The sequence below is a fragment of the Puma concolor genome, chromosome D3 (assembly GCF_028749965.1).
Source record: "Puma concolor isolate L17-30 chromosome D3, mPumCon1.1.hap2, whole genome shotgun sequence".
NCBI lineage: Eukaryota > Metazoa > Chordata > Mammalia > Carnivora > Felidae > Puma > Puma concolor.
In genome coordinates, this window is record NC_141678.1 from 70,895,599 (window position 1) to 70,908,497 (window position 12,899).

Consider the following 12,899-nt stretch of genomic DNA (forward strand, 5'->3'; position numbering starts at 1 on the left):
ATTTTTTGTGACATGTGACAATCATAAAATTCAAACGTCAGTGTCCATAAATCGTGGTTTGTTAGTTTGTTACGTAGTCGACGGCTACTTGCACGCTGCACTGGTAGGGTTGAGGAGCTGCGACAGAGAACATATGGCCTGCGAAACCTAAGGTACTTATTATCTGGCCCTTCACAGGAAAAGTGTGCCAATCCCTGACTTAGAACTTAAAAAAAATTTTTTTTTTTTTACATTTATTTTTGAGACAGAGACAGAGCACAAGTGGGGGGAGGGTCAGAGAGAGAGGGAGACACAGAATCCGAAGCAGGCTCCAGGCTCCAGGCTCCAGGCTCCGAGCTGTCAGCACGTGTTAAGCACGTGGGGCTTAAACTCACGAACTTTGAGGTCATGACCTGAGCTGAAGCTGGATGCTCAACCGACTGAGCCACCCAGGCGCCTCACCTGACTTAGAACTTAAATGGACTCTCATGTCTTCAGCAAAAGAGATGAAGCTCATAATGGTGGAATTTAGGCACCTATCTGCGGCAGGTGGCCCCTTCTGGTTGACTTTTCCTGGAGAAAGTGTGGGGAAAATTAGATCCAGGTAACAAAGAGGCAGCAGGATATAATCGAGAAGACCGGAGTTTCTAATTCCAGCTTCAACTAACTAATAATTATGTGATCTGAGCAAAAAGGCTCTTCATGTCCTGGCGCTTTTGTCATCCATTCAAAATCTGCCCTCTTGGCCTCCAACAGGAAGATAATAGCTGTGAAATGCTTTGAGATCTTAAAGCATCACTCAGTTGCAAAGATCAGCCAATTCGAGAGCATCCTGATAAGGCGCATGTCTTCCTTTCAAGGGGAACAAAGGTGACCGCAAGTCTAGTGATTTGTTTTCATCCATCCCAAGTCCAGATCCTTGATTTGACAACAAGACTATTATAGGTCCCGGGCATTTGTGCAATTGAGATTCAGTCCTTCCCAAGCCACCCAGAAGGCCCCTGACTGTATACTTGTCATTTTGCTGATGTACAGAACTCACTTGCTACGGAGTGAATCTAGTGGATTTGTGATGAAGTTTTGGGGTGGTGGGGGGTCTAGAGCCGACGACCAAGAATTCTTGAAGATGTCTTTGGTGCAAAAAGGTAATTTTATTAAAGCCCAGGGACAGGACCTGTGGGCAGGAAGCGCTGTGCTGGGGTTGTGAAGAACGGCTATGGAGTTGGGGAGGTAGGGTCAAAAGGGAGGCCTCCAGATACCCCAAAGAGGACGCCTAAGAATCTGAGCCTTTGCTACTGTGAAGCTAAGGTTGTTTTTCCTCCAGTAAGGCATTAACATTAGGATAGTAGGGGGTGTCTGGGGGAATGTTCTACTCTGTATTTGCCTCAACTATTTGTCAATGGGCCGCAGGTTTTAAGGAAATTTAATTTTACCCACCATTTCCTTCTTGTCTTTGTTCCCCACCGTTCCCCTATGGGGGGATGATGATAGTAGGGGCTCCAGAAAATGGAGTCTATAGGTTTCTGGAGATTAGGCTATTGATAAGACTCCCTTTTTCTTGTAATTTGTAAACTGATGGAGACTCATGTCCTGCAGGACTGTGATCTCTGTCAGTTAACCATTTGTTTTCTTTCCTTTGTTCTTGGGCAGCCAGGAGAGCCTGAGGAGTATCACACAGACTCCACCTGGGACAGGGGAGGGGGGATGCTGTTAGCCTACACTTTGCCCTCAGCTTGCCCCCACCCCTTCCCTGCTCCCTCATCAGATGGCCAAGCATCCTCGTCCCAGGATGGCTCGCTGTTCTCTTCTTGTTGTAGCAGATGTAGTAACTAATAAAGTGATTAAAAACTTCCTTCGTCAATAAATGCTCTGTATTCATGACATTGTCCCTGTCAAAAGTCTTGGGAGGTACTCTCCACGAGTGACATGGGTCTACAGTAAAAAGTGTATTTGCAGTCAGGAGACGTGTCTGGGTGGCTGGCTCAGTTCGTTAAGTGTCAGACTTTGGCTCAGGTCATGATCTCGCAATCTGTGAGTTCAAACCCCGCGTTGGGCTCTGTGCTGACAGCTCAGAGCCTGGAGCCTGCTTCGGATTCTGTGTCTCCCTCTCTCTCTGCCCCTCCCCCACTTTCTCTCTCTCTCTCTCTCTCTCTCTCTCTCTCTCGATCTCTCTCAAAAATAAACATTAAAAAAAAAGAGAGAGACTGGCTGAGGCAGCCATATCTAGATTCTGTCTCACAGGCCTTTAAGAAAAACTCCAGGAAGTGGCTTCCTTTTATGGCAGTCTCAGTTTCCGGTTCCTAGAAATAGCTGATTCCAATAGCACCTGACGGCCACAAGTCACAAGTCACCTGAGGGGGCCTGAGGCCAGGAGTGGATGACAGCCACATTTTATCTGGACATCCAAACACGCTGCAGTTGCAGGCCGAAGTGCAGCCACACCCTGCAATGGTCCCAGGGCGTGCAACACAATCTGCACTTGATGTGTTTATTTCCATTCCACTGACAGACACGTGTGCTCTTAAAAATGCAAACCCACACTGGCGCCCATGCCTAAGACAGTTGCAACAAATTGCATCACCTGGATTTTCTTGTTTAGAATAGCTAGTCCATGCTGGCAGCGCAAATTGGCCAGTTGTGAGCTATTTTAAACCCTTCCTGCTCTTTTTTCCCATTTGTGCCAAGGGCACACAAAGCTGCCCAGAAGGAAGGAATTCAATCAGCATTAGAAGAATGCACTGAAGTTCTGTTTCCTAAACCCCAGGGGAGATCTGAGTGGGAGGAGAGGACCCAGCTAGCCAAGGACAGAGTCCTTTCTCTGCGTCTGTTACCCCAGGCCAAATGCTGGGCCCAGCTGACAAATGTTAGTGGGAGGGAAGGATGGAGGGTGGCTGGTAGCAAGGAGAGGCCTGGGAAGGAGTGGGAAAGAGGAGGGGGAGGAAGCACTTCCTGAGGATTCATCCTGGCCCCAAAGTTTTCAGCTCCCGCCCCCAGAGCTCCATCCCTCTTGCCTGGCCAGGTCCAGATGGCCCTGGCAGAAAGGGCTGCCGGCAGGACCGGTCATCATCCTGTCCTCACCCTGGTGTCTTTACTCCACCCAAGGCCAGAAACTTTATGGAGCCATACTATCGTTCTTGGACCCTCTAGTCAAGTACCCGGACTGCTGTGCTGAAGGTCCCCTTTTTCTCTGATCTTCCTCTCTGGTCAGTGTCAGAATCAATACATTTTTTTCCCCTCTCTCCAGTCTCCTCCCCCTTTGTGAAATGAAACACAGGTCCCACTCTAGACTCACAGAGGGTTTGGGACGGCTTGGTGGGGTGCCTTGCATGCTGACTCCTCCACGCGGCCAGCCCACCGCCTGGGTTCATTCTGGAGGCTGACGACTGCAGTGCCCACCGGCCTCCCATGGTGAATAGTGTTGTTCCTTAGTTCAGTACTGATGCGCTGGCCGGGACTGGAGTCCTCTACAGGCCCCCAGGGTGTCATGGGAGGAGGGGAGGCAGCAATGTGGGATCCAGTCCATCCTCAAAGAGGCACCACACTGCATTGTACCAGCTACTGGGGGTCAGGCTGGCCTTGCAGATAATAGGATACTGGGTGTAAACGCTGGTTCAGTGCCTGTGTGGTAGGTGCTCGGTAATGTGGAATTAAGATACACCAATGTCCAGGAGAGCCTGATTATTATGAACCCCATGGAATAGACGGGTATTTTTATGAATGAAGTACTTTATACTCGGGGGGACTCTGTTTGACCATAGTTAATATAAGGTATGAATTCAGAGCTTTAAATGCGGAAACGTTTTGAGTAAAGGTAGGTTCCAGGCTGGCCCTGAGGGAGACTTCCAACCAAATGGGCAGCGTGGGCTCAGCCTCCCCAGTCTTCATTCTGGCTCAGAGTCTCCTGGCTTTCAGTTCTGACAAATCTCTCGGAGCCTCATCTCCCCCCACCCCCATCTGCAAAGTGGGGGGAACTGCCCTACGTCATAGGATTGGCAGAGGCATCAAATATAATCATATAAGGAACTCTTTCTGGAATGAAGTCAGAAAAAGGAAGTGAGGCATTTAAGTGAGAGACCTGAAGGCCCTGAGTCTGGAGACCTGAGACGAAGAAAATTCTCTCCCTGGCTTGGGCTTCTGTGTCCCCTGCCGTGTGCTGTCAGGGTCCTCCCCCATTTGTACCATCTTTCCTGATCAAAATAGAATGTTACTCAAGTACAGAGCTGTTCGTTCCTCTTTTGGGTTTAGAAGCAACTGCAGCCTATGAAGTCCCTGAAGGACCTGACCTCGGGGAAATCCAGGCACGGATTCCAGTGAGGAAGGGGTTCCCAGACGCCCGAGGAAAATCATCATCTGTCGCGAAGCCGGAGGATTTCTTCTCGTGACGTGGTTTCGTAGACAGCGAGAGCACAAAAGGTTCTTAAAGATCTCAGTTCCACCTGCCACGAAAGACAGCACTAACACCAGGGATACGCGGTATGTGATAAGCACCTAGGCGCATCGGTTTTACTGTTAGAAGTGCATGTGGGGAGTTGAGGCGTTTTGATATCAAATAGGGATGTTGTTTTGGAAAATGCAAATTGCTCACTGATCAAGATTAAACACAAGTCTTCCAAGAAGTGTCGGGCTTGCAGCTTAAAGCAGTAATCCACAAGTCCGGCTTTGGGAGAGTGCAACCCCTCCACCTCCTCAGCACACAAGGCCTGCGTGGCCACCCCACGCAGACGGAGTCAGGACCTCCAGGGTGAGGTCTGGCCTCAGAGCTTCCAGAAAGGCTCCCAGGTGACTCTAATGTTCAGATGAAATTAAGGAGTGTGGGCTCAAGGGTGTGCTTGCTCTTGAAACTCAGGGTAGGGGCTGGAAAGGTCTGGGGCACGCTCCCTCAGCACTGGGTTCCGGTCCCTTTGTAGATGAGCTCGTGATTTCTCTAAGATCCGACTGACATCATGACAAATCCATCGGGGAGCTTTGCTGGATCAAACCAGTGTTCATATCAAGCCCTAGAGGAGGAGGACGTCCACCGAGGTTAGCCCCAAATCTTGTCGCGCTGCACAGCGTGGCCTAGGACACTGTATATAGATTCGGCAAAAGGAACCAAGGTGGTAGGTGGCTTTTTCCATCTTTTGATAATGAAGAGTGAACTATCTAAGGATGTCTCACAAAGCCCTGCAAGAGTAAGATAGCATCCCCCAACCCCTCCCACGGCCTAGAAGGTTTCTGAAGACCTCTGCTTCCTTCATGGAACCAGGGTTAAATGGATAAAACAGAAAAATTAGACTTCTCAGAAAGGTGCAAATGTCCTAACTTTTTGAATAAGACCTTGGCACCAGTTTATGGACTTTTAGGCAGCTTAGCCCTTCATTGTTTGCTCCACAAAATGAGCAAAGCTTCATTGTTTGCTCCATAGTGTCTTTGACCAAATAGCTTTTGGGGTGTCTTTTTTTTTTTTTAATTTTTTTTTTTAAACGTTTATTTATTTTTGAGACAGAGAGACAGAGCACGAACGGGGGAGGGTCAGAGAGAGGGAGACACAGAATCCGAAACAGGCTCCAGGCTCTGAGCTGTCAGCACAGAGCCCGACGCGAGGCTCAAACTCACAGACCGTGAGATCGTGACCTGAGCCGAAGTCGGCCGCCCAACCGACTGAGCCACCCAGGCGCCCCTGGGGTGTCTTGATACAGACACCAGGCTTGTGGACAGCCTGTCCGAGGTGGTAGGTGAAGCGGAGAGAGCCCTCAGTCCCTGGAAAGTGCAAGAGAAGGCTTTATGAAGAAGCAGGGGGAGTGCCTCTTAGGAACACCACCTGTGGCATCCCAACCGAATATAAACTGCTCAAGGGCAAGGAAGTAGTAAAGAGCACGGGTGAAGGAAGGCCTCAGAATCCCACCAGCCTGCGTCAATGCCAGTTCTGCCCCTCACTGTGTGGCCTCAGGCAGGCTCATGCATCTGAGATGGTCTTGTCATCTGTAAAAGAAGGGGTACTTCCTTCTCAGAGTTTAAGGATTAAATGCGGCTATATAAATACTTAATAGAACGCTTAACTCAAGTACTCATAAATGGTGGCTATTTTAACCATTTAAAAAGTTTTCTGTCCCTTGCCAATAGAATGTCTAGTACCTAGGATTTAGTCATGTTGACTGGCTGAATGAGGGCTTGGTCAAATGTTTACCTCAATAAATTCAAATGTTTATCTAAAGCAATGGTTCTCAAAGGGGCAATTTTGCTCCCCCCCCCCCCCCCCCCCCAGGTAACAATCAGCAGTGTCCAAAGGCATTTTGGATTGCTGCAACTGGGTGTGTGCGCGTGCGTGTGCATGTGTTTGTACAAATGCCATCTAGTAGGTGGGGAACCGGGATGTTACCAAACATCTACAATGCACAGGACAGCACCAATCCCCAATTATTTGGCCTGAAATGTCAGTAGTGCGGAGGTTGTAAAAAGGGAGAAGCGGGGGTTAGCCCACTCAGATGAGGGGACAGAGGGAAGCAAATAGACTGAGTCTGGGGTCTGGTAGTAAATGAAAACTCCTGCAGATATCCCTGGAAGAGGAAGCCTCATCTCACTGAGGATAGCATTAGCAGTTATAACACATAAGGTTAAGTTAGAAAACCTGGATTCTGAGTTGATACTCAGAGATCAGAGATCACATCTTTGGTTAAGATGTGAAAAGGCAACAGAAATTAGAAGATCAGGGGTGCCTGAGTGGTTCAGTCAGTTAAGTGTCCGACTTTGGCTCAGGTCATGATCTCACCGGTTTGTGAGTTCGAGCCCCGCGTCGGGCTCTGTGCTGACAGCTCCGAGCCTGGAGCCTGCTTCGCTTTCTGTGTCTCCCTCTCTCTCTGACCCTCCCCTGCTCATGCTTTGTCTTTGTCTCAAAAATAAACAAACATTAAAAAAAAAAAAAAATTAGAAGATCAGAATGGGAAAGTGGCTGGAGGTTGAAATGGTGTCCAGAAAAGAAAAAAAAGGCCTCACATAGTAGTAATAGATGAGATCCACCCCTGATTTTTAAATTTTTTAAAAAAGATTTTATTTGTGAGTAATCTTTCCACCCAATGTGAGGCTCAAACTCACAACCCTGAGATCAAGAGTTGCACACTGCACCAACTGAACCAGCCAGGAACATCCCCATCCCTCATTTTTTATTTTCTTCCCAGGAGAAGGCAAGCTACTCACTAAGAGACTATAAAGCACTAAGCAAAGGGAAGCTTCCAAGATTCCGTAAAGACCAATTCCTCAGAAAGTCAACAAAGGTATCTGGCTGGGCCAAAATCTGCTCATCCTAGGGCCTCCAAGATGAAATTAAAAACCTAAGTAAAAATCCCGACTTGAACACGGTTTAGGCCAATTTTGACATTTCACTTGCTGGCAGGGCGCTTCGGTGCTCAGTAGGAGTCCACAAATCAATTTTGAAACAAGAATTGGTGCCTTAGCCCAGTCCAAGTCCTTCTCTGTCCTGATAGTTTGAGAATACAGTGTGGCCCTATTGTGGGCTATGGAGACCTTTGATGGGAGTGCCCATGGACTCCCGAACCAGAGTTCAATGAAAAATGCTCACACCTCAGTTGTATAATCTTTCTGAAAATGTTTTCACATTTGGGGATTTTTATTTTTGCCTTAAGCTAGTTAAACTTTTAAGCTTCAGCTTTTTTCCCTGCAAAATGGAGGTAACAGTCCCTGCACCCTGAGGGCTGCGGGAAAGAGTCCGTGAGATTATGTACCTGAGTTCACTGTACCAACCGGGTCACCCAACAGTGGTTTTCTAAAACCCAAAGGCTTTTTACTGTTGGTTTACACTGCTCTTTAGCAACACTTCATATTTTCTCAGGGCTGTGCAGAGATTTAAAAAGAACCAGAACAAGAGGGATGCTATTTAGGAAAGCAAATTAGTCCCCTCACGGCACCTCTAGGTCTCTGTTTCTTGAGTTTCAGGCAATCCTCACTGGTAATTACTCCCATTTCACAGATAAAGACAATGAGGCTCAAAGTATACAATCTGCAAAATATGGGGTTAGATGCCCTCTACTGAAGCCAGGAAAGGGAACTTGAATTGAAACTGAGACCAACACTGAAAAATAAGCTTTGTGGGCCTAGCCCAGGAGCGGCTTCCAAGATGAAATGACCAGCAAAGCACAGAAATGACAAAAATGAGACGTAGTCCCTATAAGGTGGCATGCTCAGTTCCTCTCAGTGCTCTACTTGGACTTCAAGGCCTCAGAGAGACAGTCTGTCTGATTCCACCTTTTACCTGGAAAGATTCGCCTAAGGATATCCAAATGGTAGTGATGGAAGAGACGGGGGAAGAATGCTAATGCTAGCCAAGTTACAAGAGGTAGGGGCAGGAGCTGAAGGGCCACTGAAGAGGGTGACGAAACAGAACACCAAGCAGGCTGACCTATTAGCAAAGAAAGTAAAAGCAAAAGGGCCATTTCTGTAATTCTTTACCACAAATACAATCTTTAATCGGAGGCTAGATTTTCCAGAACATACTAGGAATCACCTGCTTGGGAAGAGAAAACATAAAATATGATCCTGGCTCAAGAGTCCTCAGCATAAGCTTCTAGCATGAGAATAAGATTTCTTTGATTTTCATGTGGATCAAGAAAAGCCACTGGGATAGGCGAGGAAAATTAGACACTTTCGGAGCTGGTTTTCTCAGCTTTGAATGAGACGGTGGCTCTCAGAATGTCAACTCTGGGAAACTTCACCATGTACTGAAAAAAACAAACCTATGTCTAGCCTCTAGATACTGGAACTTCCAGAATTAAAAAGAAATATCCTACGCAATACTATCGGGTGACTTAACACACGTGCAAAGAAGAATGTCCTTTCCAAGAAGTACGAATTCAGTAATGTACAGAATAACAGGAAAGCTGCTACTGAATCCAAACACAACCGAGAGCCCATTCATCATCTTTTCTTGGTTTTCCCCAATAGTCTGATACAGAAAAAAAAGTCCTCAGCTGAGGTAGTACAGACTTTTAAGAAAGAAGCTTTAAGAGCTGCTTTCAGACACCCACACAATTATTTTCACACATACACAGTTCTTAAAATTATTTCCACCAAGTTCTTGTAGACTCCACCAACATGGAAGAAATTAGCCCATCTCTCCTGTGTTCTCTGTGGTTTTAAAGTCTTACTTTCAGAAAAACTTTTTTTCCTAAGTGATATTAACCATTTCCTAACAATAAATAGGCATGGCTTTTCTTACTAACTCTACCATCATATTCTTCTAATTGTCACCCAACAGTGAACCTTGAAGACTTTAAATAAAGGTTATTTACAAACGTTCAGCATTAGCGAAATCCACAAGCTAGCAATCCTTTTTGAAATCTTAACTCTGAAAGTTGTAAGTTCATGTTTCAAGTACAAGGCCTAGTTTCCGTATTTCAGCACATCTATGACTCAGGTAGACGTGAAATCACTACCCCATTCAGGTCACTTGTTATGTCTTGGTAATTCCCTTGAAATTGCAGGAACAGAGAATGTCAAAAGTTCCACTGTTTGCTTTTGATCTTGGGAAATGTCACGGAAGATATGAGCCTTGATGCTTTAAAATAGAGAAATACCTACAATTCATTTCCCAGTTAAAAAAAATTGCCTTCTTACAGTTCCAGGATCACATTTAAAAAGCCCTCTAATTTTTGTAGTTAGTAGAGGCTAACTACTGTTGACTTTTCCAAGAACATTCTAACTTAACAGCCTCTCCATCTGTCTCTGGGGGGGCATAGGTCATCTCTGTATTTTGAAGTTTTATACAGCCTTTAAGATGGTGAGACCACCTTTTCCCATCTTGATGCTCAATATTAATGTATGCCACAAATTATGCAGAACACTGCTGGAGGCTTTGGGTAAACACTGAAATGTTGCTGGGAGGCACTGAACAAAAATTTACATAATCTTGGCCCTCATTTCCCGTTTCAAACTAGCAAGCTTCATATTACTAAGCCAGTTCTTTTCAGTTTTGTTGTGTTGAGCTGTGTTGAGCTGTGTTCATAGCTCCTCCTTAAGACTTTCATGTTTAATAAGTTATTTATGCACACTCTCACAAAGATTGAAGATTTATAATTTTTAAATTTTTTTTTAAATGTTTGAGAGACCAAGCTAGAGGGCACAAGCAGGGGAGGGATAGAGAGAGAATCCTAAGCAGGCTCCGTGCTGTCAGAGCAGAGCCTGACACAGGGCTCCATCTCACAAACTGAACCCTGAGATGACCTGAGCTGAAATCAAAGGATGCTTAGCCAACTTGAGCCACCCAGGTACCCTGAAGGTTTATAATTTTTAAACACAAACACAAAGGCAGCAGCAACTCATTTAGGCAAAATGTTACACCTCCATTTTCCATTAGATGTTAAAAAAAAAACACCCTGACGACCTAGAAATGTGTGGTTTCTCTTCAGCTCTTTTCCTCTTGGGTTATCAATCCCCATCTCGGATCAATGCACTCTGTTTACCATTTAAAGTATCTAGGGGCACCTGGGTGGCTCAGTTGGTTAAGCATCCCACTTGGGCTCAGGTCATAGCTCACGATTCGTGAGCTCGAGTCCCATGTCGGGCTCTGTGCTGACAGTTTAGAATCCCTGCTTGGGATTCTGTCTCCCTCTCTCTCTCTCTGCCCCTCCCTGACCCATAGTCTGTCTCTCAAAAATAAATAAATGTTGAAAAGAAAGTTATCTAACCATTTATCCTCCCAAAGGAAGTTCTCTTGCATTGGTGTACCAATGCTACCTCTAAAATGTAAAAGCAGGGGTGCCTACATGGCTCAGTCTGTTGATCATCCAACTTTGGCTGAGGTGATGATCTCACAGTTCATGAGTTTGAGCCCTGCTCAGAGCCTGGAGCCTACTTCAGATTGTGTTTCCCTCTGCCACTCCCCCACTGGTGCTGTATCAAAAAAATATATATATATAAAAGATATTTTTTTTTTAAATTTTTTATTTTTTCAACGTTTATTTTTGGGACAGAGAGACAGAGCATGAACGGGGGAGGGGCAGAGAGACAGGGAGACACAGAATCGGAAACAGGCTCCAGGCTCTGAGCCATCAGCCCAGAGCCTGACGCGGGGCTCGAACTCACGGACCGCAAGATCGTGACCTGGCTGAAGTCGGAGGCTCAACCGACTGCGCCACCCAGGCGCCCCGATATAAAAGATATTTAAGATGTAAAAGCAGATGAACATTAATACGGGGGCAGCATAGAAAGTCCCATATGGTAGGGAAATCTAACATTCAACAACTTTCAGTTATTTCACATGGTCAGCTTGAAGATACGTAATGGGAATACTCTAAGATACCCAAAAAGGAAGGTATGGCAGTGTAAAGAAAACAGCTATTCTGAATCTTTATTAAATGGAATCTCATTAGGTTACTCAACACCCCTTCCTAATTCATCAGTGCTCCACTGCCCATAGTTACTTAATCACTAACAGAAAACAGTTAAGGTGTGGAATAGCCATAAAACAGTATTACTGCAACCACTGAATTATGTGCTTCAGGAGACTGAAGTATACAGACATGAAAGACATGTTTGCAGTATATTATAAATAATCCTAATCCTTATTATTTACAAAAAGTTTTGGAATGAGCAAAGTAGAAACTTAAGTGGGGCTGGGAGTAGGGGGAGTTGGTAGCATATTGAGAACCATCGTCTGGTTTTTATGCTAACAGATGCACTGATAAGAACAATTGGAAGTGTTGTAAGTACCTGTTCGTGCTTTCAAAACGTAATTATTCTAGCCTCTTCATTCTTGCTAAAAACCTGCTTTGCAAGGGACTTTTGATAAAATCCTGTATTGAAAGAATTACTGCTAGCTGTTTTCAGTTCAGCATCTACCCTCCAAGGCTGTGAAAATGGAATACAGGTGACCTCCGCTATCTGAAAGTTTGCACTGCTTTGCTTTTATGAAAGACCCACATTAGTACCCGTTTTCGTCAACCAAAGGAAATCTGAAGAGGATTTTTACTTTTTAACTGCTTCTATGTCTGTTCGGTTTACAAAAGTTTTCACAGGAACACTTCAATTTCAGCTAGGGGGGGAAACATGTAATATCAAGTACTCAGTAGGTCTGCCTAATTCTTAATTGTTCACGTTGTGGATTATCCAGTGGTGCAGCAATTCCCTGGTAACACGGGTCCACAGGCTTCCTAGAGCCTCTCCTCTCCAATACTTCTAAAAGCAAGAAAATTAACGCAAGCATCCAAGGAAAGGCGGATCCAGACTTAGAACTTGGGTAAGTGCTTATCCGTTTTGCTAACATTGGTTTCAGATAGTTTCAGTTTCCTCTGGCAAGGAAAGCCTCCAAAGTAGCTTATTTTCAAGGTCCTCTGAAAGATCTTGACCTTATATTAGGTAAAATAAATTCATACTCACTGGTCAGCCTGCATTGGAGCTGACCATGAGCCCTAAATTTACTGTTTTTCCTTATACGTGCATGCCTACGATCAAGTTAGTTTATAAATTAGACACAGAAGATTAACAAGAATAAAAACAATTATAACAATATGTTGCAATAAAAGTTATGTAAATGTGGTCTCTCTCTTTCTCTCAGAACATCCCCCTTCTTTCGTGATGAGAGATGATAAAATGCCTACGTGACGAGATGAAGTCGGGTGTCTGTCTCCAGACCAACAGCAGCTGACCGTGGGTCACTGAAATGGCAGAAAAGGAAAACTGCGAATCGGGGGGACAGAACCTGGCACTGTAACACACCCCAAAATTTCGCCCTTGTAGAGATTAATCCTAAAATTAGCAAAGTAATTCCAGGGCCGTGATCTTACCCATCATCAAATCTATGTCTTCCAGTCTCCTAGCACAGCCTCAGAATTTGTCCAACACCTAGTATGGAAGGACTTACTATGGCTGTGCAATCTAAGAATGAACAGAATTTTGGTTTCTTTAAAACATCTTAGAAAGGTCTTTATTTT